Source organism: Amblyomma maculatum, chromosome 7 (assembly GCF_055883805.1).
Source record: "Amblyomma maculatum isolate TAMU_Amacu chromosome 7, ASM5588380v1, whole genome shotgun sequence".
Taxonomy (NCBI): domain Eukaryota; kingdom Metazoa; phylum Arthropoda; class Arachnida; order Ixodida; family Ixodidae; genus Amblyomma; species Amblyomma maculatum.
In genome coordinates, this window is record NC_139350.1 from 139,445,926 (window position 1) to 139,470,691 (window position 24,766).

The 24,766-nt window shown below is 45.4% G+C and overlaps 1 pseudogene; it reads left to right on the plus strand.

The window, feature by feature from the left end:
• LOC146184863 (phosphatidylcholine translocator ABCB4-like) overlaps positions 1-6,330 on the plus strand; it is a 78,473-nt pseudogene extending 72,143 nt beyond the window's left edge.
• The last annotated feature ends 18,436 nt before the right edge of the window (positions 6,331-24,766 follow it).

Sequence of the window (24,766 nt, forward strand, 5' to 3'; positions counted from 1 at the left end):
CTTCCTTTTTTCTATACATTTTAGCAGGTCGCTCAGTTTTTGAACCCTCACTATTACAAGTCTGCAGCGCTGACCTTGATGGCCCACCAAGGTGCTATTTTCAGATATACAGTCGAACCTCAATATAACGAAGTCCTAATTGCAGCCGAAATTTTCGTTAAATCGTGAATTTTGTTACATCAAGGTTGCCATGCTCTAGCTGCTCAAATAAAGTAAAAGATTAGTGGAACACTGCTAGTAGATGGGAACTTGTAAATTACAAATTCAGGAAATAAGAAATTTTAGCAATAATAGCACTGACAAGGGCACCGGATGTTTTGTACACTATGAGGATAATGGATGATAGTGAACGGACACGAACACATTTTTTTTCATGCGAGCAAAAAACGAGCGTACCACCAATGCTAGCACGGTAACCTTTGCGCGGCATTTGTTCAGGCCTTACATACACGTACCGTATTTACACGTAATTAACTTGCCTTCCACTTTTGCCACCAAAAAATTTTAAAAAAATTTGAGGGTTTCAACGCTGCTGAACCAAATGTGGAGTGAAAGTTTTGGCTGCCGGCGACCGAGCATTGCATCGAGCTCAACCAGCGTTCCGTTGAACGCATCAAAGTTCACCAGCATTCTAGGCTGAGTACCTGGGCTCAAACCCAATTGCCGGCAGCTGCTTTTCGATGGGGGCAAAACGTTGAAGCATCTGTGTGCTGTGCGATGTCTGTGCACATTAAAGATCCCCAGATGGTCGAAATTATTCCGTAGCTCTCCACTACGGTAGGGTGGCTAGAAGGAGAGTGGTCTCGGCGCGCCAGCTGTGCACCGTGTGACGTCACACTCTCCTGGCACATGTGCAGCTGGCGCAGCGACAGCAGCGCCTCTTAGTCACCCGCACAGCAGAGGAGTTGGCAGCAGTTCCGACGCAGCTCTCGAGCTGTGCTCCTTATGACATCACTCGCGCACGCGCAGTTGGGGCTCTCCGGGGCTCTGTGAAATCACTCAGACCTAACGTAGTGTTGCTTTCGCAGCAAAAATCTCATCGTTAGCTTGTCCCTTCCTTGCGCGCCGTCGCAGTGCAGTATATTTCTTAGCATGGTGCCAAGATTAGGCACAGTGAAGACTTCACTGTGTATGTTTTATGTGCGTTAGCTCCAGTGATGAGGTGGATGGGGGTTGAACTTGGCAAAGTGCCAGCGGCTTAGACAGGAGTGCAGGTGGTGGCCGGCTCGGCTGGTGCGGTTGCTCAGTGACTTCCAAGAGTGGGCCTTGCCTCCCCTTTATCACACAGCGATTCAGGTGGGCGCTGCAGAGTGCCATAAAATTATTGGTACATGTGTAGCAGTAAACCCCTTATGAAGCGAACCATGCCAAAAGCTCGCGTCTTGACTGCGACTAACTGCATGCTTTTTTGACGACTGATGGGTGGAAGGATGGACAATTCTCGTAAAAAAAGTCTACTTCTCGTCTATTGAACCCTCCCCTCAAATTGATGTCGATGTCAGGGAAATGCATAATGTGGTGGGTTGCGGCTAAAATTCTCATGCCATTGTCAATTAAGGTGGCTGTTGATACATGCATGCGATGTGCGAGGGCTATGTGAAATTGTAAGTGCAGCATTAAATTACTTCGTTAAATCGCGAACAAAAAAACCAAAAATACACATGGTTTTCAATAGGGCAGAGATTGGGAAATTAAAAAAATGCGTTACATCGCGAGTTTCGTTACAGTGAGGTTTGTTATATCAAGGGTCGATTGCACTAACATCTACACATGTTTATCCTTTTCTAAGATCTGCTGGCTGAACCCTCGTGGCAACTTTAGCAGAGCACCAAGCAGGCACATTAGCCAGGATTTTTTTTTCGGAAGAAGGAGGCAGTCGAAGACAAAGACAATTTTCTTTATTACTGAGTGAGGGGGGAGCCGACTTTGCTCCTTCCTCAGGCTGACGCAAGGGTTTTGAATAGCGATGAGAGAATGATAGATGAGGGGAAAGAGGGGAAGAGTGTGTGTTCAGGAGGGTGCGAAAGGAGTATCCCAGGGAGGGGGCTTAAAGCCTATGTTGAGCCGCGGTATCAACACGTGTGGAGGTACGTTGCTGGAGCTTTTTTGTCTTTCCTTTGTGAGTTGGCCAGTGACAATCAAATGCCCTCTAGGTACACAGGATAAAGGTTGCCTCTTGTGCAGCTGGCATTTTTCAGTATCATTACCAAATCCAATGAGACAGGCTCTCAGATGTTTAGCTTTCAAAGAGGAGAATGCATAGCTCTACCTGTGGACAGAGGCAATAAAGCGCCATCTTCGCTGCACTGGCCTTGCGTTCGCGGCACACCATTGTTGAGTCATTCTTGTTAATATTCCACAGACGCTGCGTGCACTTTCCCTCGCTGGCCTGATATTGCCAACTGCAGCATTCCGCATTGTCGTCTCAAAGCACTGCCTCTGCAACAACTGCTGCATGCTACTTCCGCACGCTTTATGCATTTTTTCTGTCAACATGGCAGAAAGCAATGTATAGAAGGAGGACAAAAAAGAGATGGCACATGAAGGTCGCTGACTGAGAGCTTAAAAAATTTTCAGGGAAGAAGACTCAGCGGTCAATGGCACAACAGGCCAGACAAACAGACTGCGAGATATCGTGCCGAAGGCATAAAGGGCATAAAAGAACAGGCGAGGTTATAAAAGGAGCACTAATTACAAATAATGCCTTGTACTGGCGGACCGGATAGAGGAACGAAACTGAAGCAGTAGAAAACAGAAGAAACTGAAATAAACACTCGAAAATGATGCAGCGGCCGGGAGCGATGTCAACAACTGCGGAATAAATTAAACAAACACTGCAGATATCTCAGCTCATTTTATAAAAACCCTCATAGAAAGGGCACTACAGGATTCCTAAGGAACTAACCGCGCCACGCGGTCCTTGTAGCCTGTTTGTATGGAGACTTTCTGAAACAAAGAAACGAACTTGCATGAGGCATGTGAAGTTTTCTTCTCTTAACTTCAAAAAGGGTAGAGCTCATGCTGCCCCTGCAGTAGCACAGTGACTTTATGAGCATTTAAAAGGCCCTCATCAAAACCAGGTTTGAGTTATTGTGACCTGCGATAGTTGTAAAGGCTGTTTTTATTTCAACGACTCTAGTAGAACCATGGTATTTGCTAGCAACATCAATAATGAGAACTCTTAATTAGTGACGATCTCTGGTGGACAGGGACGTGTTAGTCACTGTACTACACATAAGATTACATGCAAAAATTGCGAGATCCACAAGCTAAATTTTTTTTGTGGATGGACTGTGAAACGTATATATGTAGTTGAAAAGGTCACGCGAGGATTTTCCAACAGTAATTGCACAATATTTCAAGACAATGAAGTAATCAGAGGCAAAAATATTGAGCCATTGTTTAGATGAGAGTATCATCCTCTTTCGCGCCTCCAGTTCTGTTTCATTTCCCTTCAAAAATCCGGTTTTCGTCTCTTTTTCCCGCTAGCTGCACTGTACGCATGTACTGCTGTTTTTCTGGGAGCTTGCGGCCTGATTAGCGATCGCTTCCAAGCCTTGGCAAATAGCTATAAAGTGAAATGAGTGCTTTATAAATCTGTGTGAGGATAGGGGGGTCTGAAAAATATGAGACACTCTTTGACTCGGCTTAGCAACACAGCAATGTGTGAATGCATCAAAATCTTGACTTTCCATCCATATTTAAGATTTTCCGACCTTGTATTGGGGTGGACCACTGAAATTTCGAGTGTGAGCCAAGTCAGTTATGACTCATCCCATGGACCGCCCGTTCATGTCACCTGCCACTTGCAAGAGGCATGTTTTGATTTCATTGTTTATTTCCTTTCCATTTGAAAGGGAGGAGCAGGGACTGAAAGCTGTAACTACAGCTGGACAGTGGTCCCTGCCCCTTACAAATTGGCAGTACAGTGTTACGGATGACTACGTAAACACAACAGATGCAGTATGATCAGTTTACAATTAAAGATACATATACAGACCACAGTACATCACACACATTCATTGAAGATACAATAGCTGTGGTGTGAGGATATTTTGCGCACCGTGTACAATTCTCCATAACAAACAAAACAAAAAGTACAAGCGAGCAATAGTCATTTGACTGTAGGAAACATTGTATATGTAATGTATGAGAAACATTTTTTTTTCATTGTATTATATTTGCGATGATATACAGACACTTATGACTGTTTTACCAGGCAGAACAAACTAACAGACTGTTTTGATTTACGTGTTGGATCAAAGTTAATGAATTTATTGTATTTAGTAATGTGGAAAGAGTATAACTTAAGGACGGCGTGTTATAAGATGTACAAGGTGTAGGAACTAGCTATTTTTATTTGTGTCTCATAAGTGGGGGTCGCATGTTTTCTTGTAGCTGAGCTAAAGAAATTATAAAATTGTGTTCCTCTTTCGCAAAATATTTATAGCTAAGCAATAACTTATAAATATATAGGCAAAAGACTGGGAGGATATTATATTTCATGAACAGAGGTGCTGAGAGATGCTGAAAGAGCACATTTGCAATATATCGGACCTTTTTCTGAAGTAAGTGTAGTTTTGTCAATTCCTTTGTATTTGTCATATTGTGGACAGTATTACAATACTGAATAAGAGGTGGTACTGGGGGATCATAAAGAAGAATTTTAACCTTGGTCAGCAAATTTCTGTCTCGCAATAACACCAATCGCTCTAGATACCTTCAACTCCAGCTACTGTGCATGCTTGCTCCATGTTAAATGCTCAGAAAAGTATACACCAAGAATTTTCACTGAATCCACTGTCTCTATGCGATGTCTTTCTAACTACAGATTCAATGCCATAAGCTGACGAGCCCGCTGGGGTGGCGCAGTGGTTACGGCGCTCGACTACTGTTCCCAAGGCCGTGGGATCGAATCCCGGTCTCGGCGGCCGCTTTTCGATGAAGGTGAAAAGTTAGGCGCCCGTGTGCTGTGCGATGTCAGTGCCTGTTAAAGAACCCCAGGTGGTCGAAATTTTCGGAGTCCTCCACTACAGCATCTCTCATAGCCTGAGTCGCTTTGGGATGTTAAACCCAACAAACAAACCAACAAACCATAAGCTGACGTTTTCCTTTGGGTAAATATAAAACCACTTGTGTTTTATTTAGGTTTATCTTTAAGCAATTTGCCTTTACCCATTGGTGTAAAGCAGTAAGTACTTTATTTGATTGCCTTTCTATCTAGTGTCTTTCCTGGTACAAAAAGGGTCATGTCACCTGCGTACGAGACAATTTTTGCCCAGTCGGTGCAGTGAACATTGTCATTGATGTAAATTGTAAATAACAGCGGTCCCAGAATTCTGCCTTCAGGAACACCAGTAGAGATCGTCAATAAGGATTATTTATTGCCATTTATGTCAACATACTATCTTCTATTTTCTACATATGATTTAAGTCGCGTATGAGCAATGCCGTGCACTCTGGATGCATGCAACTCAGAAGAATTAAATGATTTATAAGATCAAATGCTTCTGAAAAATCAATGTAGATCCCTGCAATATTGTCCTTCATGTGGAAAGCTTCTAGTATGATTTCTTTTTGTGTGATAAGAGCTGTCTTTGTTGATCGGTATCATCTGAAGCCATGTTGAAAGCCAGAAAATAAATTGTGTTGTGTGAAGAATGTTGAAATTCGATTGTGTAATATTTTTTCGATTCCTTTCGAGAAAATAGGCAGTATGGAGATTGGACAATAATTTCTGAGTGTACTTAGATCTCCATGTTTAAATTCAGGTTTTGCATGAGCCACCTGCATTTCTTTAGGAAATGCGCCTGTGGAGAGAATCAGGTTATAAATGTGAGTGATAACGACATATTAGATCAAGAACGAATTTTACCGCGATTGCTTGCATGTCATTTGCATCCTGAGCTTTACTGTTTTTATTGTAATTATGGAAGAAAAAACTTCAGAGCTGTTTGTGGGAGCAAGAAAGAGTGATTGACTGCTGTTAGGTTCTGACATATACCGATCAAATACAATCATTGCCATCATTAAACTGATTAGACTCTTGAATAAAAAAATTCTTAAATGCGTTTACTAGTTTGCTACCAGAAATGTACTCTCCCTCGTGTTGCAAATCTGTAGGAATAGCTTCTGGAACACCCATAGAGAGTAATGGTTTCAGTTTACATCAGACAATATGCGATTTCAGTGTAGTCTCAGAAAAAGAAGACAAACATTTATTCTGAGCAGGTGTGCAATATTCGCCCTAGGTGGGCAGCCTCAGTCCAGGAAGCCGTGGACCCAAGCCATGTCCTGAGTCCGGTCGACCAGACTAAGCTGATCATCTAGGCTGGGGCTTGACAGCTGGCTCCCACTGCTCTTTGGTTAAGTCCTTGGTGGTTATGGCACCATGCGGTCCCTTGCATCCCCACACCATATGTTGTAGGGTGTTTGGTACGTTACAAAATGCACATTCATATTTGTAGCTGGTGGGCGAGATCCTACCTGTAGTAAGGTGCCATGGATGTGGCTGTTTGTTTGGGTTTTTCAGAAGGTGACCGCTTTTTCTCTGGTTAGTTTCATGTGGGGTGGGGAATATTTTCTTCTGTGAAGCCTGTAATGCAGGAGGATGTCAGTATATTTCTTGGGTGAATCCTGCGTTCTCCGAAATCCCTCTGGAAGTGGTGCCCGGTTATCATATCCTCGGGCTGAGACCTTGGCGGCCTCGTTTCCTTCCTAGTGGTTGTGTCCCGGAGTTCATATGATGTGGATGTCTGGGAGGTGGTGAGCTGTGGTGCGGCAGAGAATTTGAAGTGCTATGCTGGGAATTCTTCCCTTTTGGTAATTTCTGCATGCAGACTGTGAAAATGCTAAGAAAATATGAATTTCTGGCTACCCTCAACTGTCAGCCAAGATTATTTTTATATGCGTTAAAAACAGAAAAATCTTTGATATCATTAGTTCTCACGAATTCGGCATATAAAGCTTTCTTATATCTACTCATGCTCAATAGCTCATATGTATGCCAAGGCTTCCGCGCCCTGCATGAGTTTTTTACATGGCTCAACGGGAAATGTGTGTGATGAATGGATTTGGAAACTTTTATAAAATTAGAATATGCGAAAAAACTATTGTTTCGTAAACAGTATTGCAGTTTTTCTTATTAATGGCAGAGCAGAAACATTCAAGGTTAGTCGGAGGGATAAGCTGAAGAAAATGTTATTTTCTTGAGTTTTTCTTTTACATTTGGTTAGTTTTATCGGTGAGCATAAATATGCCTAAACAGTTGCTGACACCAGTGTATACCGTGTTAGCGGTTATTGCCTCAAGAGTTGTGTTCGTAATAAACACATCGAGCAAAAAATTGCTCTCTGGAGTGATGCGTGTCGGTTCAGTTATAACGTTTGTGAAATCATCTGACTGAATTAAGAACTCAAGCTCTTTGTTGTATTGTGTAAGGACAAAGATATTTATATTAAGGTCTCACCTAAATAAGATCCAGATTATTTGTTAATAGAGGTTCAAAAAGTTGGTAAGGAAAGACAGAAAATAATAAAATCATCAGAAAGTGACCGGTAAATCACCACGAAAATCTTTTTTCATAGATCATTGTTAGCACCTCATGATCAGAAATCATCTCACAGAAATCGTCCAAAGTTCTGACAACGATATCATTTACTAAAAGGCTGATTCCACCACCCCACTTATCTTTTCAGTAGTGCTAAAAGTGGCAATAGCCGGGCAAACGAAACCACATTTGACTACAGTGTACCAAGTTTCAGTCAGCATTATTAATGTGAGCGATACGTCAATCATCTGGAACAAACATGTCAGTTTGTGAAAAAGTGATATGCCGGACTTTTGTCTTTCTACCACGGATTTTATTTCAGATGGTTGAAGGCCCATATTGTAAAAGTTTCAACTGCACTTGTACAGTTCTGCCTAAGTCATCAACGTTGTTAATAGGAATAATAGGTGCACCATCCAGCTACCGGATGAAAATTTTGCCATTCCTTATTCATGCATAATATATCTGCGTTCTTTCGTCTTGGATTTGGTCGCAATGATCTATTTCATTGAAGGGCAAAGGTGTTCATTTACAAAGATCTGAGCTGCGGGTTCCAATTCCATTTGCACATCTTCTGTCGACAACCTCTGCTTTCTGGCTTCCTCTAAAAACGAGTCTCGTTTGTCCCTCTGTACGAACTGGATGACAGTGTTGGGAGCAGTTTCATTGTTAGCTGTGCGGACACCGTAGCATGCCTGAATTTCCATGTTTTTAGGGGGTGCGCCAATTGCAGTTCCAAGTTTCTTTGTGGGCTCAAGAATGCTCTCATTTGCCGTAAGGGCAGCTCTTTCACTTGAACATAGGTGCATCTTGAGTGTTGCTCAGTTTGTAGTATTCTTGTGCCATGTCCCTTCAGCTTCTGAAATAAGGTGTCACGCTCTGCTTGCAAAGCTACCACTGCTCTCAAAGTGTTTTGTTTTCCTCATCCACACGATTTACGGACTTCTTCATACCTTCGTAGTCATTATTAATGTGTGCTAGAGTGTTCTTAATTTCTCTAATTTCCTTCCATAGGTCACGGTCAAGGGTTTCCTTCAAATCTTTTAATTCTTGTTTCAGTTCATGTTTGAGCTTCTCAAACATCTTTACAACTTCCTTAACCCTGTTAGTATTAAAACGACAAAAACAAAAGAAAACTGATGAAGAAAAGCAGGTAATGCACATATAAAAAAAGACTACATATCATAGAAAATAGTTGCAATGTCCAAAAAATGGTGGGCAGCAGTTTGATAGCAGACTTCAAGTAAAAGGAAATTCGAAGATAGCGGGCTTCAAAGATAGCGGGCTTCAAATGACCAATCTGGAAAAATGCAGGGACGAATTTTAGATGTCTGTTGTCCCCCACCACTACTGCTGTCAATGTGCCAAGGTTTCAATGGTCTGAGACATGTAGCTGCTGTGCCGCTGACATCACTTGAAAAGTTTGCCTAGCACAAAATGCCATATTGGCCGCACAAGAATACGGGGCCAAAAACCAGCGCGGATCCATCAGCTAGGTTTGAAAGCAATAGCCAGGGACAGCGTCTGGAAACATACGGCGAAAATTTTTAGACATCTGTTGTCCCCGCCACCGTGATATTTGGTATTCAAGCTGGCAGGAATGAGGAAGATATAAAGCGCTGTTTAGAACCAAGCAGCACGAATGTTCCTGCATAGGATTAGCAGCTGTGATTGAAATTTGGTAGCGCAAGTTTACAGCTTCTGCTGACTCGGTTACCTAGTGGCGATGCACAACTTCATAAACCTGGTTAGACCTGGCGAAGGAGTGCTTTTGCATATGAAAAGGGGGAACAGTGCAGCGCAAGAACAGAACGAAGAGAGGAACAAACAACACAGGTGCTGCTGTGTTTGTCTCCCCTGGCTACGTGCCTGGCGCCAACCAAGTTTTAGATGCTCTTAGCGCTTTTGTCATGAGTGTGGAGTGAAGCAATGAAACTGACTTGTTTCTATTAGTTTGAGAAAAGCTTGCTTCTAGATACTGAAAAACACAAAAAGATTATTTCAGAATAAGGTAATAAAAGTAAGTGCTATGCCAAGTATACTTCATTGCTACTTTTTGGGACCTGTTTTGAATAATACGATTTTCAGCTACGGATTAATTTACAATTCCTTTGAGAATTGTATCATTGAGATTCCTCTGTAATGTCTGTAGAAATACAGTAGACTCCCTTTAGGACGAACTCCAAGAGACCATGAAAATTGTTCGTCTTATCAGAAGTTCGTCTAATCAAGAGTGCTTCCAAATATGACGTTTGAGCATGCAGAGTGTTTCTGAATACCTCGTATATGAGAACAAATGAATAAAATGGCCTTTCAGGAAAATAAACTGCAATACAAGCATTTATTGGACTAATGATTGTCTACTACACTTTGCAGTAGTAAGGCATCAGGCATTGTTGACTGTTACCCAGTCTGTTATTTTTTTTTGTGTCCGTCGTGAAAATCGACGGCCTGCTACAAAAGCAGACATCTCGCTTAACTTTTGAAGGTACCCTTCAGTGCCCTCACACTGTTCAAAAAACTGCACTAAAGTGTCTAGGCAGGCATCAGCTGCATCACAGGTAACTTGTGCAGATTCAGGCATAACATTCAAGCTGTCATCTTCAGCAGCAGTTTTCGATGGTAGGTCAAGCACTTCTTCAATCAGTGTCCAGTGCGTCAGCCCTACACGTTTCCACACTTTCGTCAATGCTGACATACGCACTGATGTCAATGAACATACCCTTACTGCTCAGTGCAGAAACAATACTTCTATCCTCCAAGTTCGCAGTGTGGTCCTCATTCGTAGTATCGCAGTCATTCTGCACTGAGCAATCACTAAGCGCCACAAATCCTGCATGGCGGAAGGCGGCAATAGTGGCTTGAGTAACCTGCTCCCAGGCGCTCGTCAGTAAGTGGACAGCACTTAACAGGTTAGCTGTGTACTCCTTACTGCTCTCCATGCAAATCAGCATCCTTTGCAGCAGAAAGCGACGATAGTGCCTCTTCAAGCTACATATTACTTCCTGGTCCATAGGCTGCAGCTTCGTCGTTGTATTCGCTGGTAGAAACTCCAGTCGGATGGCATGAAGTCCGGCGACGTGGCCGTGTCCAGGACAGTTGTCAACAACAATGAGAACTTTTCTGTCTCTGGAAGTGGCGATCCATGTCTTGAAGCCACTGCTCGAAAAGTGCCTGCGTCATCCACGCTTTTGAATTAGCCATGTACGTGACCGGCAGCGTTTTTATGTTTTTAAAGCAGTGTGGTGCTTTAGATTTGCCAATCACCAGCAACTTTAGTTTGTCAGTCCCAGTCATATTTGCACCCGCGAGGACCGTTACTCGAAGCTTGCTCCGTTTGCCTGCCACGCAGTCATCACCAGCAAATGCGAGCGTTTTATTTGGGAGTTCAGCTCAGTTCAGTCGTTCAGTCGTGTGCGACTCTTCATGACCCTATAGACCATGTCACGCCACGCTTTCCGGTCTCTCACTATCTTCCTAACATCACATAACTTCAACTGCAGTGCTTCGAGGATGCCATCTAACCATCGCGTTCGCTGCCTGCCCCTTCTCCGGCGACCCTCAACCTTTCCCAACATCAAATCTTTCTCCAGCGACTCCTCTCTTCTCATCAGATGACCAAAGTAGCTGAGCTTTAACTTTAGAATTTGACCCTCCAATGAGCAGTCAGGGTTTATGGTCGATAATATCGACTGATTTGATCTTCTTATTTGGGAGTAGCTGGTAGAAAAGCGCAGTTTCGTCCACATTGTTATGTCTTGAGGGTCATATTTGTCCATGAGTTCATTCATCTTGTTCTGCCTCCAATCGCTGCAGACCGCTTCATCCACTGCAGTGGCCTCGCCGACAACACAACGAAAGGCCAGTCCATGCCTTTTCCGAAAACGGTCGAGCCACCCATCGCTGCATGCAAACTCGACATTCAGTCGCAGGGCAATTTCTTCCGCCTTAGCTTTCAACAGCACTCCATTCACTGGCAAATTCGCACTGTGTGCTCTCTTCACCCAGGCAAGCACAACGTCTTCAAGGTCTTAGTGCATAGCTGTGCGCATCCTCTTCCGCTTCGGTGCAAACTCACCATCTTCCAAAGCACTGGTAATCCTCACTTCGTCCTTCACGATACCGCTCACGCTACTTTTCGCGATGCCGAACTTGCACGCTATTTCAGTCTTCGAAAACCGGCCGGCGCGAACTTCGGTCAAAACTTCGGCCTTCTCACAAAGCTCAAGCGGCTTTTTTCGAGTTGTTGGCCGACTAGCCATAGTAGCAACACGGCGAACACAGCGCACACGAAAACAAACAGCGCACACCACAGGTGACAGCATCCAGCCTGGCGTACTGCGGGGACAAAAGGAGTGAGTGGGGGAACAGTGGGAGAGGACGAGCAGCGGCACTCTTCCGCCTTCGTAGAATCGCATTTCCGACGCCAACGTGCTTGGGTCTGCGTGCGTCGGCGGCACGGATGGTCGTAGCACTGAAAAGCCTTTTTTTTTTCTTTCCGCTGAAGCGCTGCTCGGACGGTCGAGTAAGCTGCGCGGGTGGGGTTCGGCCGGCCGTGAAGATTCATCTTAACCAATTAGCGATTGCAAAGTGTTCATCTTAAGCGGATTTTTTTTGCATTGACTCTATGGGAAACCAAACAAACGACCTCCACTGTTCATCTTAACCGAGGGTTCATCTTAAGCGAGTTCGTCTTAACGAGAGTGTACTGTAGGATTATTGCAGTAGATGTTTGTATGCATAACGTAATGTCTTTGCAGGGCTATGGTGCTCCCATGGTGCGACTCTTGGGAGGGGCAGAGGCAGTGTATGGCCCTCGCAGAGGCACTCGTGCGTACACCTGCCACTCTGGTTGTGAATGAGGCCACTGCTGCTCTGGAGACTGAAGTGGTACGTCAGGCCATCTTTACACCTTATCTCAAACACAGAAAGGTGTCTCTGGGAGCACACTGCACGTCTTATGGTTGCAAAGGACTACAACGAGACGTGATGACAGAGGGCTGCACAACAGTGTGGTCCTGGCAGCTGGACTCTGCACTTCCAAATAACGTGCCATGTTGTGGCAGGCGTATGAGGATCACGTGCAGTGTGCCAGGGTGTACCATGTGCCAGAATAAATGCGCTCTTCAAGCAAGCGGTGGCTCAGTGGATTGCTGTTTGGCAACTGAGCCGGAGAGAGAGAGAGAGAAAGAGAGAAAATTTTTTTGTCCACTGGTGTAGGCCGCAAGCCTGGGCCAGGCACGGCCTCACTACACTAGATGCGTGACAGTCCATGTCGCTGCAGCACATCCGCGGTCTGCGTGATGGTGGCCTTATGCCGATGCAGGTTCGTTGCGTGCAGTAAGGCCTCCCATTTCTCCCAGGTGGAGAGCTCTGAGCCTGGCAGGGGAAGATCAGCAGGGCATTCCATCATAATATGTGTTAGGGCAGAGTTGGAATGGAAGCACAAGGAACAAGATGGGGTGAAGGCATCCGGGTGCATGCGGGATAGTAGGTGGTATAGTGAACTAGAATACTTTCTACCAGCGCCAACGGAAGGAAAATGGCGCGAACGGAAGGAAAATGGGCACCTCTTGCACGCCGGACGCCACTAACCGCCGCTGGTGGCGCTGCAGTTACGTTTACTAGTACCGCGTGCGCGTCCGCAAAGGGAAGTCAAGGCTTGGCGCACCATGCAGTCTGCTCATTCTTGCGATTTTGCCCTCGAACTTTCAGTTCTGCCTTCCATCACAGCAACTAAGACATCTCAGCTCTTCAAAAGCACCATGCGATGTTCGAAATGGCCAGGAAAAAGACCAACTTGCACTGTTTTGTTCCGAGATGCCGAAGCGCGGCTATCCGGATGCTCCAGTCACCTTTGTTTGCTGCTCCGAGGGACAACAAACATCGCACAAAGTGGAAACGAAGCTTCTGAAGGCAGGAAAAGCTTCTCACAGAACCATTGACAGTGTGTGAGCATCATTTCGAGCCGCAGCTCATCCTGCTGCGTGACTACTAGTAAAAGCTCGTTAATTCGAACTTCACGGGACCGGGAAAAAAGTTCGAATTATGCGATGTTCGAATTATCGAATCGCCTCGAAAAAACTGACCAAAACCATTTGTACCGTATTTAGTCGCGTAACGAACTCGCTTGCATAATGAACCCACCCAGCCCTGATTTGTGCCTACGAATCTGAAAAAAAAAATAATAATAAAGGCGTCAGTCGTCAGCGCGTCCTTCCGTTTCGCGCCTTCACCGTCCACAACGCATTTCTTGGCAGTGCGCCAAGATGTTGCGCGGAGATAACGGCGTGTTTATCTTTTGACTTTAGCTCGGGTAGGGAGGAGGAAAGCGAACTTGGCAAAGTGCCAGCGCTTGTCCGGTTGTGCAAGCCTCCTTTTCAGTATGTTCGCTTTACCATGCTATGAGCGACTTGGGCGGGCGGTGCCGTCTACTGCCACTCCAATCACCGGAATGAACGGTGCTAAAAGCCGGCGTCATGATCGCGGCTGACTCGCGAGCTTCCGTTGACGACTGATGACTGATGAGTGGAAGGAGGGATGGCTACCGAAAAAAAAATTAACCCATAGTGTCCGTCCAAAATCATAGCCTTTTATGGGCATTGGCTGGGACCGCGCCGACAGTACTTATCCCTATTTCCAAATTAAAAGGGTTGAAATTAACGAGTATTTAATTGCGAGCTACGGAGGTTGCGCAGAAGAGAGAGCAGGCAGCCGCCGCCGCACGGCCATGCACTGACCTTACCGCGGCCGCATCCCCTCCCTTCAATGCCGCCGGCCGCCACGCCGGTCATGGCGCCATTTAAGTTTTACCCACTACTCCATAGTTTTACCTGGTTCCTTATTCTGTCCCCGTTTTGGACGTGCGCAGCCTCTAATTATGCCTACCGATCGCGGAGGTGTTTTTTTACTTTTTTTTCCCGCGTGATGTGCGCCAAGCCGCCCAGACGCGGCGGCGCGTAGTTCGAATTATCCATAGCGGAACCGACTCGCGTTCGAATTAACGGGCTTTTTTATACACAGATCTCTATGGAGCTTGGCCGGACCAAGTAGTGTAGTTCGAATTATCCGAAAATTCGAATTATCGAGGTTCGAATTAACGAGCTTTCACGTACATATATGATCAACGGCAGAAGTGAGGATATACCGTGTGAAAAGCCATCACTGGCACCTGATGCAGTGCCTATACACTCTTGCCGGGTTGTCCGGCATATATTACCGTCAAACTCGTGAAGCCAAGGCTGGATGTGGGCAATATTGATGTTGCAGAAAGTTGTGCTCAGTGCAGATCCTTGCTATTAAGCCTGTGGCACCAAACGATAGCCGACATATTTTATACCGCGTGTCCAAGCTAACTTCAGCCAAGGGTTAAAAATAAACCATTTGAGATAGGCCAGAAAAACCACTTGCTGACAGCCACCTGGCGCACCAGGTCTGAACAAAAGGAAGGCTTCGGGGAAGAAAGCTTCGACTGTTTGTGTGATCTCGAATACTACCACTGGCTCAATAAAGCAGACAGCTCAGATTAAATTAAATTCAATTCCGCGTAGTCATGGTATATCCTTGGATTTCTAGCTGGCACATTTATTTAATCATTTATTCATTCTTCATATCATACCCTACTGATGCCCTAAGACAATAAATATTGATAAAAAAAAACGGTGCAGGCAATTTTTCATTTTGCAATTCTAATTTACTAAGTATTGTGTTCAAATAAATGTGATTTGCAAAGTTGGGGAGGACCTTCTGAAACCCCCATTTCATTTATTCCGGATAAAGAAAACCTCACGTGCATAGTTTTCCCACCTCTATAGAAAGCCCGCTAAATAAAAAAAAATCACGTGACTGACGCATTCATGCACTACGATATTGTTGTGCTCCCAACCGTGCATGGGTTGAGTGACAGAAATTAGCTGCGGCCGTGACTCAACAGCCCAGTCTCAGCGCTATACAGGCTGATAATATTTTTATTTTGCGGGCTTTCTTTAGAGCTTGGAAAAACGATGAGGCTTTCTTTATCGGAAATAAATGGAATGGAAGTTTTAGAAGGCGATCTCAAATTCTGCAAACCCAGTTATTGTCTAAAGGCAATAGTTAGTCAATTAGAAAAAATAATTACTAATTACTTAACTTCGAAATAAAAAATTGCCTGGGGTGAGCCAGTTGGCTGGCCGCTGTATACAATTGTGGCCTCTCTATCCTACCTCTAATCCTACTTCAAACTAACTGTGAGAAAGGCTTTATACTTTTTTTGAAAAGAAAAAGATAAGTCACATGTAATAAACTTGGCTAATTTTACTAATTTTAAGGACAACAGAGGCCTTTTGTACCCTTGAAGTGATACCAGTTTGTGGCTGACCTTGAGAAAGTGTTTACAACCTGCTTCAGCCTAAATTCAAGCAGACAGCTTGTACTGAGTGCATGCTACTGGCCAAGCAAACCTGCTAACTTGGGTGCTCTGACCACTGTCAAATTGGTGCAGCTGAAATCACTGCTTAACTACCCGCATGCACTTTTTCACAAAATGCATTAACCAGCGCAATGTCAAGCTTCAAAGCACCTGAAGATGAGCAGATGGATGCTCTTAGGACTGTTTGTGTAGTCAATAATTTCACAAAACAACTCATTGTTAGGACTGTTTACGTAGTCAATAATTTCACAAAATAACTCATTGTTGATGGCTTTTGTCCCATTCACTCAAATAAAATTAAACAGCAGTGCAGAAGCCTTGTGAAGTGCCTAAACAAAACTGCTCTGCCCTCATGTATGTATTTTTGGCATATATGTTATGCATATGAGATGATGAAAGGGTTTTAATGAGCACCTGGCTTACAGCGATGATTTATAATAGATATTGTGTCTTTGAACAAAGAATAATGGTGACGCCACAGAATATCGCCAGATGATTCGTTTCAAAGCGTCAGATTTTTTTTGTCATGACCACATTGTCAAATAAAAAAAATGTAACAGCTTGAAGCTGCTCCTCACTTTACCAGTTCGCAAATTTCCTAACGCTTAGCAGATATCAAGCTAAAATGAGCATTTCTGATTACCAGTGGATACCGAATAGTGTAGGGTAATATAATCATCATTATTGGCTAAAGGAAAGTTACTGTGGCGTGGTTGGAGAGATGCGAGAACCCGTGCGTGCGCACGATGCCTGGCCACTCTGCTACCAGTCTGCTGCTGACAGTTGCGTTGGCTCTGTAATAAAGCGGGCTCTGCAGGGCTCAGAAAAATACCTGTCCTGTACAAATGAATGTGCCGTAACGATTTACAGGGCGCAATAACTCGCCCCGCATGAGCTGTAGCAGACGCCAGCGAAATAAGAGCGCTTTCACCCTAGTGCAACGGCGAAAACCCGAATAATGTCGAATGAAACGCCTTCTATCATGAGTGGAGGTCCACATACGTCGGCATAGGGAAAAAAATCATCACTTTTATTGAATAGGCGCACAAAAGCATTGGTACTATGTTGCACTACTGCAAGAAAGCATTGAAAAGTCGACTAGTAGATGTTGCAGTGGCGCCGTCTGGCGGCGTCACTGAAAATCGGCGTGCCCGAGTGTCGTCGTTCGCGCCACTTGAAAGTATTCTAGTTCACTATAGTAGGTAGGGTGTGGGGAATTTTAGGGCCTGCAGGCGGCGCCATAGGATTTGGTGGTGGATGGTAAGGTATGGGTGGGGTGGGGGCCAGAGCTGACGCTCGGCTTGATAGGCCTGCGTCAGCTCGCTGGAGGTATGCATGCGCTCTAGCGAGTCATCCAGGCCCTAGTGAGCCGCCCCCTGGTTAATAAGTCCTCGGGCGAGGACATTGGCAGCCTCGTTGCCAGGATTTCTCGAGTGAGCAGGCACCCAGATCAGCTCCACTTGGCCAGATGGTTCAGGAGAAATGGATTCTAGCATGCTGTATGTGGTTTCATGGATCCTACCTCTGGCAAAATTAATTTAGCAATGCAGTTTTGGAATTTGAAAGAATGTACCGATGGTCGCTGAGGGTAACAAACTGGATTCCAAGGGAAGGAAAGCGTAGCAGGGGGCGGCAGAAAGTTAGGTGGGCGGATGAGATTAAGAAGTTCGCAGGGGTCAAGTGGATGCAGCTAGCTCAGAACCGGGTTAAGTGGAGAAATATGGGAGAGGCCTTCGCCCTGCAGTGTGTATAATCAGGCTGATGATGATGATGATGACCGAGCTTCAGTGTGGGCAATGGCAGCAGCTATTGCAGCCTCCTCTGCTGGTTCTGGAGGGAAGGGGGGGGGAGATAGAGATTAGTGGGCACCCCGTGTTGTTCACAATCGCCACTGCAGAGCACGTGCCTGCACAAGCCGCGTGCGCGGGCCACTCTGCGTGCGGTGTGGTGTGGTAATCGGGGTGTGTGATTTGACTAGGAGGTTGTGGAGTATGGGTTTAGGGAGGGGGAGAAGCTGAGGGTGGTTGGCGAGTTTTCGGATATGCAGTCTATCAAGTATGTGTCTACCTGTAGCAGTTTTAGTGAGCCATAAGTATTGAGCTTGTCTGTGAGCTTCAACGAGCTCATGCATAGTGTTATGGAGTCCTAGTTGGAGTTTTGAGGTTTGTGTATGATGGTAAAGATGGAGAGTGGTTTTGTATGCGTCCCTGAGGAGGGCTTCTAAGGTGTCATTTCCCAATGGTATAGTTTTAGATATGGAACAGTATACAAAAACGGCTCAATAAGAAGGTGTAGATGAGGCAGCAGATGTCATCTTGATCATAGTGTTTTATTGAGACGTGCCAAATGTGACGTGCCAGTGCAGTTGTGCTTTTAAGTGTTTTGATAATGAAACTATTGTATCCGGTGTTTTGCAAGTGGAGCCTAAGGATACATATGGTGTTTACCTCTGGTATAGGCTGGCCCTCCAGAGTTATGTTGATGGATGTTGTAGGGAGGGTGCGAGGTTTTGGGTGTATGATTAGGAGTTCTGATTTGATTGGGGAGCAAGTGAGGCCAATAGTGCGAGCGTATTGTTGTATGTGGGTGGCTGCCTGCTGGAGAGTGTCTTCTATTTGCCCATCGTTCCCCATGGTGGTCCATAGGGTGATGTTATGGGCATATAGTGCATGTCGGAGGTGCGGTATGAGGTTGAGAGAACATTTTTTCTGCAATACTCACCATATTGGCTGCATGTCAATGAAGGCAAAATGCAAAAGGCACAGTGTGCGATGTCAGCACACGCTGAAAACTCAAGGTGGTCTAAAATAACCCGTACCTTTCACTATGATGTCCCTCATAGGGACGTTAGGCACCACAGTTGACAATTTTTCAGTTATCACTGTCAAACTTCTTTATTCTGTGGCCTGCTTTGGAAGAGTTAGTGCCTCAATTAGCATTTTTAAGTACTCTGTATTGTCAATTGTGAAACCTGACATATTGCACTAGCCGTGTGCAGTAAGGCTCCAAACTTTGTGTGACATTTTGGGAATTGAGAACAAAGAATCTGCAAAATTTTAAGGAAGGCTTAAAATAATGCTTTAGAATGTGCCTTGCATCCTATTCAGAAACAGAGTATGAAATCAATATGAGTTCTTTCCTTTTTCCCACTGTGCTTCAAGGTAGCTAAACTGAACTTCGCTGCTAGAATTGGAGGTGCTAGGAGAAGCCAGCTTTTCAATGACCTCGGGCAAAGCACGCAGCGAGCAGGTTCAAAGGAGTAGATGGCTAGAGATGTGGACTGATGTAGGGAAAGGAAAAGAAGAGCTAACGGGTGCAGAACTGGAAAGGTCGAAACTCCGAGTAGAAGCGGCAACTGCTGCTATGTGGGAGGCTGCGTGCATTACCATACTGGAGGCTTTGCTTCGCTCTATTGTTGTACGCAAGTGTGAAGCATTACCTTGCTTCCTAAATAACGCCGTCATTTCCACTGTTCTCATATCTTAGTGTACCATCTGCATTGACATTATTTTTTTCCTGAGGAGAAGGTAGGTGGGAGTGTTTCAGCTAAGGTTGGCCTGGAAGTTTGAGGTTAATTGTATTAATAATACTATTTATTTTAAAGTTCTCCTCAAAATCCTTTCTTGCCCCTTTATTTTTACAAAAACAGGTATATTAGTAATTTTTCAATCGTTCTGTCATTCCTGCTGACGTTTGTAAAGAGAGTAGCATATAAAAAATGGGTATATGGCTGCTGGCACACAGTTTCACAAAAAATTTCTAATTCTGCAGTTGTTTGTGGGATTGCAGAATTTCAGGAGATTTAGGCTTTACCCATGGCCACATTCAGCCACTCTTGGTGGTAGAAGTCCTGCCTGTGGGCAGTGCTCTCAGCAAAAAATCTGCAGCATAGTTACTACTGGCTAATGGGATATTCAGCAATGCCGGCGAGGTGCTTTTTTATGACCTTCCTGTGATTGCTGAAGCACGCATTTGTGTCTTCAGTCGCCCACATATGTTCTGCATTCCAACGAAGACGCTACATCTTGGCTGCATGTGCAACTGCCCCAAGAGTTTTGCTCTCAATGTCCCTAAAGTGCAGTCATCAAAAGTCCTACAGAATTCATTTTAAAGCATTGGGTGGTTATAAGATGCATTTACCCACCAATGGTTCACAGTTGCTGCCTACCATGCATAGCTAGTTTCCACTGTTATCTTTTGTGCTGCCCATTTCTCTGCCATTGAGTGGGAAGCACGGTCATTGGATCCGGCCAAATATTTCGATAAGTGCAGTTTTTTTAAGCTGTCAGCTTTTGGCCATCATATGTTGATTTGTGCAGCCTTAAGGTTTAGTTTCTCATGGTGTCTTTTTATATAATTTTTAGCTTCCGTCCTTGTGGTTCAATGTGCACAAATTTTGTTCCAGTTTTTCGCAACGCTGATGTTGTTATTGCACTATCTGCAGGCTAACCATTCCATGAGCAGGCATCCTTTCTTTACTACGTGCATATCAGGTGAATGCTTAAAATTTTGAGGTGTCTGTCTTTGCAACTGTCACTTGTAATTACTGCAATGAACCTATAGACAAGCATCAGCCCATGACGTCAGTGGAGATGCTGCAGCGCTGGAGACAGCAGTGACTTTCGTGGTGTAGGCAAAAGCCCGAGCCGTCTGCATTGGATGCGCTGCAAAAGCCCGAGCCGTCTGCATTGGATGCGCTGCGCTTGCTGCTTTTTCGGGCATGATTTTCGATATTTCTGCAAGCTTTGGTGCGGTTGATTGCACTACGAGGCACAAAAAACTAAATGGTACTTGTTTTAAAGAGGCCCACAAACACCTCCCGAGCATTGCTCGCAAACTATCTATGTCGCTAGGTTATGCTGCGATACACATCTGAACGTAATAAAACACGTCTACGCGTAGCACAGGTCCCGCAATCCTATTCGAAAGTTGGCGCTCTCTTTCCTTCCACTTTTGTGCTCCCTCGTCTCCTCTGTGCAACGCGTCTACGTACAGTCATGGACAATATTTTGCGAGACGCCGGAGCCCCGTTTCAAAGCTGCCTCTGGGCCACTAGGCGGCGTGGTGCGCGCGTCGAGGTTGCGCGGGCCGATGACAGGCGCATGCCCGTCCTATATGCGTCCGCTGGCCTTTCTCCTCGCTCGTTTTGTTTGAAGCGCTGCTTATTCCGCACTTGGGCGCGGCTGGCGCTGTTTACTGCTCGCGCCGCTCGAGCTATGCGGCCGTCGTGCTCGGCGTGCAGCCAGTCGAAAGCGATAACAGCGCTCGTGCACGGGGCCCGCCACCTTTATACCGAATCATTTAGATCTGTTTCTTTTTTTCTTTCAATAATAACATAACTTCTGGCATGCGATAAAGGTCTCGTTTCTGCAAACTGCCCACTGCGATGAAAACATCTCGATAAAGACACTCGGTCCTTATGCTTCAACTGCGAGCGTTAGCGTGCATCGCAACTCATTCATAGTTATTGTGCCGACCAAAAGCGTAAAAGAGAGAAATAATCCTTAAGCAACAAGTTTATTGTCATAAAACAAAAAATAAAACAATGCAGACATCACTGGCAAACGAAAAATTCCTAATACTTGGTGAAACCGCCATCAGCAGCGATGACGCTTGCCAACCGGCGTGGCATCGATTCGTAAAGGGAACGAACCACATCTGTGTCCGCACGAAGCCTTTCCCATTCACCTCTGATCGCTTCCCAGAGTGTGTCTGCGTTGGCATTCCCAATGTGAGACCTCATCAGGTGAGCTTTCAATAGGCCCCACACATTTTCAATGGGACTCATGTCGGCTCCCTTCGGAGGCCATGGCAGCTGCCGCACGCCACGAGCGTCGAGAATAGCGCTCACTTTTCGAGACGTGTGTACAGGACTCCTATCTTGTTGAAAAAGGTAGAATCCATCTGGGAATGGTCCGTCAAGGACATATGGCGTTAACACACTCTCAATGATGTCGACGTAGGCGTCCGAGGTGAAGGATCCATCGACTCTCACCAGAGGCCCCAGTCCATTTCTTGACATGGCGCCCCATACAGCCACGGAACAGCGACCACTGGAGAACACATTTTGCACGTATGGCGGGTCGTATCTATATAGGAGAAGAAAATCAGTACAAAGTTATAATCTGCGTCTTATGCATCAGGTTGAGCGCGAGTGAAAACTAACTTTTCCGTGTAAAAAGGTTTGATTAGCAACTGTAAATCGTTTCTAAATAGTTAGTACTTGAACCACGCTACTAAATGACAAGAGTTGTTTTGGAAGAGCAATTACTTTAGAGTACTCTTCGGAAGGGCGCTTCTATCAACATCGTGCACCTCCGAGATATTGCATGCTGAGGAGGAGTATTCGGCATTGTTTACGACGTATATTTCATTTGGGAACACGAAGACAGCATTTTGCCGCTATATCCTACTTTATTCGTATTCTTCATATAAAATATTCAGGATTTACTTAGACGCAAAAAAAAGGGCATCCATACCTGCAATTCACTGGCCTCCAAACTCGGCACTTCTGGTCCCAGCGGGTGGAAAAAGAAGACTCGTCCGAGAATATAACTTCGGACCAGTCGTCCACAGTCCACCCTTTCAGAGAGTTGGCGAACTCGAGCCGTTCCTTGCGCTGTTTAGTTGTCAGATGCGGCTTCTGGGCAGCCATGCACGATCGGAGACCAATTTCTTTGAGCCGCCGCCTGATAGTTTTAGCAGATATATTCAGTGCAAGTTCCTTGCGGATTTCTTCTGCAGTCATGAAGGGGTCGGCCACCGATGCCGCTATGATCAGGAGGTCATCTTCTTCTGTTGAAGCTCTCGGTCGACCTGGGCGCTTGGAATCTGCCAGGCTGCCTCCATTGCGGAAAACGCGAATGGTTCGGGCTACTGCAGATTTGGAACGACCGGTACGGCGAGCAATTTCTCGCTGGGGAACACCTTCCACGAAGAGACATGCAATCAGTCTCCTGTCGTCGATCGGCACTCTTGGAGGCATTTTGCAACTGGCAGGATTTGCGATGAAATTATATAGGTTTTCCTGGATATCGCTAACCAATCATAAATCAAGTAACGTCGATGGCTGAGCAGAAAATATAGGCGTTATGTGGGAAGAGTGCTTGCGCTATCTCGCCTTTCTACGATCAGACGATGCAAGCATGTGCTCATCAGCCTTATCACGTCAGAGTGACTTTTAAACAACTATAGTTCGAAAATTACGGTATTACATCACATAAAATGACAGTACATTTTACGGCCTTACGTCCCCGACGTGATAAGGCTGATGAGCACATGCTTGCATCGTCTGATCGTAGAAAGGCGAGATAGCGCAAGCACTCTTCCCACATAACGCCTATATTTTCTGCTCAGCCATCGACGTTATTTGATTTATGATTGGTTAGCGATATCCAGGAAAACCTATATAATTTCATCGCAAATCCTGCCAGTTGCAAAATGCCTCCAAGAGTGCCGATCGACGACAGGAGACTGATTGCATGTCTCTTCGTGGAAGGTGTTCCCCAGCGAGAAATTGCTCGCCGTACCGGTCGTTCCAAATCTGCAGTATCCCGAACCATTCGCGTTTTCCGCAATGGAGGCAGCCTGGCAGATTCCAAGCGCCCAGGTCGACCGAGAGCTTCAACAGAAGAAGATGACCTCCTGATCATAGCGGCATCGGTGGCCGACCCCTTCATGACTGCAGAAGAAATCCGCAAGGAACTTGCACTGAATATATCTGCTAAAACTATCAGGCGGCGGCTCAAAGAAATTGGTCTCCGATCGTGCATGGCTGCCCAGAAGCCGCATCTGACAACTAAACAGCGCAAGGAACGGCTCGAGTTCGCCAACTCTCTGAAAGGGTGGACTGTGGACGACTGGTCCGAAGTTATATTCTCGGACGAGTCTTCTTTTTCCACCCGCTGGGACCAGAAGTGCCGAGTTTGGAGGCCAGTGAATTGCAGGTATGGATGCCCTTTTTTTTGCGTCTAAGTAAATCCTGAATATTTTATATGAAGAATACGAATAAAGTAGGATATAGCGGCAAACTGCTGTCTTCGTGTTCCCAAATGAAATATACGTCGTAAACAATGCCGAATACTCCTCCTCAGCATGCAATATCTCGGAGGTGCACGATGTTGATAGAAGCGCCCTTCCGAAGAGTACTCTAAAGTAATTGCTCTTCCAAAACAACTCTTGTCATTTAGTAGCGTGGTTCAAGTACTAACTATTTAGAAACGATTCACAGTTGCTAATCAAACCTTTTTACACGGAAAAGTTAGTTCTCACTCGCGCTCAACCTGATGCATAAGACGCAAATTATAACTTTGTACTGATTTTCTTCTCCTATATAGATACGACCCGCCATACGTGCAAAATGTGTTCTCCAGTGGTCGCTGTTCCGTGGCTGTATGGGGCGCCATGTCAAGAAATGGACTGGGGCCTCTGGTGAGAGTCGATGGATCCTTCACCTCGGACGCCTACGTCGACATCATTGAGAGTGTGTTAACGCCATATGTCCTTGACGGACCATTCCCAGATGGATTCTACCTTTTTCAACAAGATAGGAGTCCTGTACACACGTCTCGAAAAGTGAGCGCTATTCTCGACGCTCGTGGCGTGCGGCAGCTGCCATGGCCTCCGAAGGGAGCCGACATGAGTCCCATTGAAAATGTGTGGGGCCTATTGAAAGCTCACCTGATGAGGTCTCACATTGGGAATGCCAACGCAGACACACTCTGGGAAGCGATCAGAGGTGAATGGGAAAGGCTTCGTGCGGACACAGATGTGGTTTGTTCCCTTTACGAATCGATGCCACGCCGGTT